Source organism: Heterocephalus glaber, unplaced genomic scaffold (assembly GCF_053883595.1).
Source record: "Heterocephalus glaber isolate CG9 unplaced genomic scaffold, H.glaber_assembly_v1.0 deba00001733, whole genome shotgun sequence".
NCBI lineage: Eukaryota > Metazoa > Chordata > Mammalia > Rodentia > Bathyergidae > Heterocephalus > Heterocephalus glaber.
The window spans coordinates 16,138,299-16,145,084 of record NW_028258444.1 but is presented as its reverse complement, the minus strand read 5'-3'; the positions used below and the strand labels follow the sequence as shown (position 1 = coordinate 16,145,084).

Sequence of the window (6,786 nt, the reverse complement as noted above, 5' to 3'; positions counted from 1 at the left end):
AATAGTGTCATGATATGAGAAATTGTGAGAGTAAATAAGGGAAGATGAGGTCCTCCTCTCCCAATCATTGTTTCTTGTCCATACATTATTACCAAGGTGACAATTATCATTATCCTTTTGGTCTGTATGAGAGATTTGATGGTTTTTTTCTGTCAAAATATTTGACTGAGAAGCAAATGATATCTCTCTATATTACCTGGCACCCAGGAAATAAATATTTGGCCCACAAATATTTTGGCTCACACATTTGCTTTGATGCAAAATGAAATGTTTTACAAGAAAACATTTTGCATGACTTTTAAGCAGGCTACTTGCTGTCATGTTAATCACAGTTGCCACCACTCTGTTCTACTCACACACATGGCTTTACACACGCACTCACATTACATGCATGCTCCTGAAGATCTTTGATCTTGCAGTCCTTGGTCTTAGACTCCACTCATCTCAGTGGTCTCACAGACTCCCTGGGGGACACCTCCAAGAACAATGGATCTCTTTTCTCCTCTCCTTTCCCCTTACAGCTCTCTTCAGGAAAGTATCTTCCATCTAAGCCATTCTAGTTTTTTCTACTCTTCATTCTCATTCCCTACCACATTTTTATTTCTGCATTTTGTTGTCTTCTTCTAATTTCCTGATTTGTGTCCCAAGTCAGTAAGTTTTAAAGCTATCTTTCTCTTTGGGAAGAAAATAAAATAAAAATGAAAACCAGGAGAAAAAAGTTAATATTTCGACTATTATTCCACCACCCACATATAGTTATTCCAGGTTCCTATGCTATAGGGTAACAATAAACTATTTTTGTCTCCAAGTTGAACTTGTTATTATCAGATTATGATAAAAAAACTTTGAAAATACACTTAAAATTCACTAAGTTTTCCCTTTTCCCACATATTCATTTTAAAAATATGCACCAAGTGAGACTCAAATTTTGCTGATCCTAGATTTATGGGATGATGTTGGGTTAAGATAGCTCAACTAAAACTCTCACCAGCCTTTCTTTACAATTTCCATCATCCCCATTCCAGTTTTCTCTAAATGTCTAACTGACATTTTACATTATAAATCAGTCCTCCCTCCAAGGAAAATCTCCATATCATTCTCAACAGCCCCAACCACATTTCTACCTCAGAAAGTCATGTAAGGCTGCATTTTTTGACAAATTACGTACTTTGACCTATTTAAATAGCATGTAAGTTATACATTAACTATTTTTCCCAATAAGTACATTCTTTTAAGTAATTAGAAGACTGGTAAGTATCCCCATCCTGACCTTAGTTTGCCTAAATATGCTGCTCAGCTAACTTGGAGGATCCTTTAAACATTACACTGCTTAATTTTTGAGACTTCTTCAAATTTTCTGTAACTCTATTCACTGCAGTGTGCTTCTTATATTAAGAGTTGGAAGAGGATACAGCCACAGGCTTAATTTTCCTTGTTAAATTTCCCAGTGAACCAGAACAGACAGATTTAGATGTAGGCTTAAACCCAGCTATAAACTCTCAAATCCTGGCTACTGTGATGTAACAGGTAAAAGACATTTTGGTCTTTGTCCCAAGAACCCCTCACTTCCTGTACTATATACTCATTTTCTTGGAACACAGCTCTTAAAACCTTTGCATTTTTGAAAGTGAGAAGTGTCTCTGTATACTAATAACATGACTGATGGCTGAGGCTCCTGGATAATTTCAAGATAGGGGCTAGTTACTAAGGGAACCAACTGTGTAATTAGAGGGTTATAACTTTCACCCAATCCCCTGACCTCTGGGGAAGGGGGAGGAACTGAAGGTTGAGTTGATCATCAACAACCAATGTTTTGATCAATGATGGCTACATAATGAAGCCACTGTAAACAACCAAAAGTATTATGTTTGGGGAGTATCTGTGTTGCTGAACATGTAGAAGGTGGCATGTCCCATGAAGCCATGGAGGCTCTGTTCCCCTCCACCTGCATCTCTTCTATCTGGATATTATATTCTCATGATAAATGTGTAAAAGCAAGAAAATTGTTTCCTTGAGTTTTGTGAATGATTCCAGCAAATCACAACCTAAGGAGGGGGTCATGTACCCCAATATACAGTCAGTTGGTCAGAAATTTTAGAAGTCTGAACTAGCAATTGCAATTGAAGTTGGGGGAGTCTTGGACTGAGCTCTTAGACTGTGAGGTCTGATTTTAATGCCAGGTAAACAATGTTGGAATTTAATTAAGGATGCTCTGTTGGGGTGAGCTGAAGAATCCCTTGGTGTGTAGATGCTCCCCTGGCCCCACATCTGGTGTCAGAAGTGAAGTATCAAGTATCAAGTTGTCTGTGTGAGTGTACCAAAAGCAGTTTGGTTTTTCCTATCACCTATAGCTCCCTGCTGTCATCAGCACCAAGCCTAGTTTTAAACAATGAGTTAGGTTTTAAACAATGAGTAACTCTTTCATAATACATGGTGATATCTTAGTGGTTGCAGAAAGAACAAGAAAAATACCACATGAACTCTTATAAGTAGAGGTAAGATGGATTCAAAGAAAAGCAGAACTTTCACCACAACTCACAGCTTACCAGAGTTCAGTCCCTTTCTTTCCACTTCAGCTAATGTTTCTGCCTTCTCAGTTGTTATTTCCAAGTTTAGATTATTTGTTCTTTGGCCTGCTCAGTGGAAGTTTGAAGCTATTTTCTCTGTCTTATCTCATGAACAGGTATGGCTAATGTGGTTCTAGCTATTAAGTTTCTATGAGTCTATCTTGACAGAAGATCCCTTTCCCAGCACTCAATTTACAGCTAATCGGGAGTCTTTCCTTTATGGTCAATAAAAGAAACAACTTTTCTTTCTCTCCTACTATCAACAGCTTTATTTTAGAAGATTATTGTTCAAAAATAAGACTAGTTATTTTCTTTTTTTCCCTGAAAGAGCAAAGAGCTTTGCAAATATTTTAAGTTGATTCTATTTTGATCCTTTTCAGGTTACATTTTACAATTCTCATGGACACTTCTTCATCATTATAATTTTCAACTGCACTCCTTGCTTCCTCCTCATTCAGTGGCTCTGGCTTACCCACTTCACACACATCTGGTCGGCCACAAAATTCGCTTTGTCCAGTTCTAAGCTGTTGAGGTCAGTGACTTTAATAGAAGCAGTGTAATGCCCACTGCTAATTGTAATGCAACTGTCCATTACAACTGCAAATAATCCATACCTGTCTTTGGCTGGCCTCGTGCTCCATTCTTCTAGTGACAACTAAAGAGATGTCAGTAAAGGAGTGTTGATCTTGGAAAGTCCACCACTGTAACGATCAAACTTCAAGTCACTAGCAGCAATGCACTTCAAATGAATGGTTATAACTTCAGTCATTTTGTCAAACAGAAGACTTCATTCAGCTTCAGTGTAATGATGGTAATTTTTACAGAAATATTTATCTTCTATAATCCTCTCCATCAAAGCAAAATGTGAAATTGCCCACCTCAAGTTCTTCATTTCTGTTTTTGGCTCTGCAGAAATTTCAGAATTCTCCTCTACTTTGGAAAGCCCATCTTCTTGTACTGGTACACTGATGTCCTGGAAATCTCTTCTTTCTGTTAACTTTCACATTCCAAGCAACGAGTCCTTAATACCAGTTGACAATGAAAAAGTTTTTCCACTAGTTCAAAACCAATTTGCTCTGCACCTTTGTTTTTGGGCTTAACTTCATTATCATCTACAGGTTTGATATTTTCTGGAAATTCAAGTCTACAACCATTAGTTTTATTATTGCTTTCGTACTTCCCAAAGTCCTCTTCAAGCTCATACTCATTTTCTTTAGATTGTCCTTTGGATCCTTGGTTTGTTGTTAGTTTTCCCAGGCTATAGAATTTAGAAAGAATGCTGAGTTGCTTTGTTGCAGGCTTTAACCAATTTATTTTAATTTTGATTTCTTTTGTGAGGGTCTTATGCTCTCATTTTCAGAAACAAACTTGGGGATTGCTTTAGGAGGACTCTCCAGTGTATCCTCAGTAGCTTTTCTTTTTGATCTAGTTTGTTTCTGGTTCTCATCCAATGACTGGTGTTCCTTGGAAACTTAGGGTTTTTTCTTCATGTTACCAAATTCAGTGTCACTTTTTCTTTTACCATTCCATTTTTGGAGGTTTTTCTTTATAGTCCTCAGAATTCTTCTATTGTCCATTTCCATGCTGTTAATTTCACTCACTTCCTCTTTCTGACGAGGTTTTTCTCCTACTTTTGTAGTTAATTCTGCCACATTTTTTCTTTTTTCCTTTTTTTAGCAATTGAATGTTTCTCAAAATATACTGTAATACTTCCTGTACATCATGCTGTAGATATGCTTCGTACACAGGGTTGAGGTCCCTATAAATAAAAATGCCCATTTCATCTGAGTGTGTTAAGCAGTCATCTCAGCTGGGTAGCAAGCTCATCAGTGTATTTCTTTGGATTTAGGAGGAAACTAGCCTGAAGCTGTTCCACTGAAATAATTAAGAATTGTAAACTGCGTATAAGTTCATAACTTGCCAAAAACTCTTCTTTGTAATTTCCCTTGTCTTTTTGATTGGCTTCACCCTTCAGCGCCTCTTTCTTCTTTGAAATAATATTAAATAAGTGCTTCACTCTAGATTTAAAACCAGGACAAAAATATAATACCTGAAGTGTACTATTAAGATAACAAGTATTGGGCCGGAGATTTAGCTCAGTGGTGCCGCCACCTGCCTCGCAAGCACAAGGTCCTGAGTTCCAACCCCTGTACCAGAAAAAAAAAAAAAAAAAAAGATAACAAGTACTGCCAAGATTATTCAGTTCCGCAAAGGGCAGCAAGTTTTCTCTCTTCTCACAGTTTATAGGTGAGGACTGTGCTGCAGGAACAACTTGGTCAATTTCTGATCCTCTATATTCAGAGGCTTTTTCTTCATTTTCTTGAGAGTCTGTGAAATCTAAGGCTCTCTTAGATTAGTTTCCTTTTTCTGAAAAAACTTCAAGGAAAGTCTGTTTTTCTTCGAAGGGGTACCTCTTGAAAGCCCATTACTTTCACTAGGTATGCTACGAGGCATTTTCTTTCCAAATCCCAAGGAGCTGACAAGAATTTATAGAGGGTAATTGTAATTTGCAATTTTATCCGGTCAAGGCTCTGCCCGCCACGCACAAGCAGCCTCAGAACCAATCGAAAGGAAAGCCCCGGCACCCCATAGCTGAGCTGACGGGAAACGGGGTGCGCAGATTCGAGTTTGAGAGCTGCCCGGAGTCCAAAAAGCGGGTGCAGTCCTGTACCCCGCGCGCCCCGACGCTCCCAGGGTAGGTAACGCGGAAGAGTTGGGGAGAACTGGTGGCATCGGAGCAAAGATCCAGGGAGAGGATGGATCTGCACTGATAGCTGCCGAGAAAGGCTGTGTACTCTGTGAATGAAGAAGGGAGCTACAATGGCTAGCGCTGGAGGTCGGCATGGAAAAAACTAGAAAAAGCTGGGAGGAAGAAGGAAGGGAGGAAGAGGGGAGAGAGAAGGCGTCTACACTGAGGATTCCTGAGGGGAACGGGAGGGTGATTTCTGCAAACAGGAAAAAGTCGCCTCTAGAGCGCGGGGCGTGTGTTTTTCCTGGGGGTGTTGTGGAGGGAGGGAATTGGGAAGGGGGAATCTTCCCTGGGGAAAGTACGGAGTAGCAGCTGTACTGAAATAAGCAGGGAAGGAGCCTCTATTCTGGAAGTGGGGTTACCTGCTTGATGACGTGGGCGAGGGAAAGGTTTGAACTGGAGGAATTGAGGGGCCAGGCCGCTTGAGAGCGGCGAGGTCCCCACTCCGCGCCTGTTGCCGAGGCCCTGGCCAAGGGAACTCGGCGTGGGCACCGGGCCCACAGGGCGCAGCCGGCCAGGCCAGGGCCTCCTCTGCTCCGCCCTCCACCGCTCTCAGGGCTCTGGTAGTGGAAACACCACTTTTACTTTTTCAAATAAACTTTGTCACCACGTTTTGCTCATTTCGTTCAGTTCTTTGTTCAAGACAAGAAGAACCTGGACTCGAACTCCGGAAGGAGATGCGGGCACCACAAAACTTGGTAACGTTTATTTGACAAGCCACTTTTGGAAGGAGACTACCTGATAACGGGAGGGCAGCGTGGAAGGGTAGTGCTGTTGAATAAGACCCTGGACCTTGGTCGATGAGGGGGTACAGGGCTGGAAATGCAGCCTGGGCAGTAGTCGTGAGCACCTTTGTATTTATATCTATCAGTTTTATACTTTGCTCCATCATCTGTAGGGAGACACTGGGAATGATATTGTCAATCAGTGGGCAGAGTCCGATGGACTCAGCTCTAACACGAAGTTCTCCCATTTACCAACACTGAACTGAAAGTCAAGCTACTATAAATTATTTTTGACTTTAGAGAGGGAAAGCAGACGTTTTCTCTCTGGTGAGAATCAGTCTTATCTGTTCAGGTTTGCCCAAAGTTTTTAGAATGCAAAGATTCTGTCTTCAGTGCAGACTATTTTAATTTCTCTGCCAGTGGCAGATAGCTCAGCAATGCTCTTTACAAACTTTAATTGAACTCTCTGGAAGTGATATCAAAAGACCTAGGTGGTGAAAAGTAACAAATTATCTAAATAGTCGAACTGATATTTTAAATTAAGTTACCCATAGAAGACCATTTCTGCCAATATCTACCTCTAGATACGCCAAATTCTTCATTTGAAGACTATTTTCTATTTTATTTACTTTCTTTATTTAAATATGAAATTTTACCTCCTGGGGGACATGGACTTGAATCACACTAGTCAAAATATATTTCTAAAATATTATATACCTGTCCACAATAAATTGACATATAAAGT

The 6,786-nt window shown here is 40.1% G+C and overlaps 1 pseudogene; it reads right to left on the bottom strand.

Annotated features, from left to right (window-relative positions):
- Positions 1 to 2,746: 2,746 nt before the first annotated feature.
- Positions 2,747 to 4,914, bottom strand: LOC101715535 (ubiquitin carboxyl-terminal hydrolase 1 pseudogene; annotated as a pseudogene).
- Between the last annotated feature and the right edge of the window lie 1,872 nt (positions 4,915 to 6,786).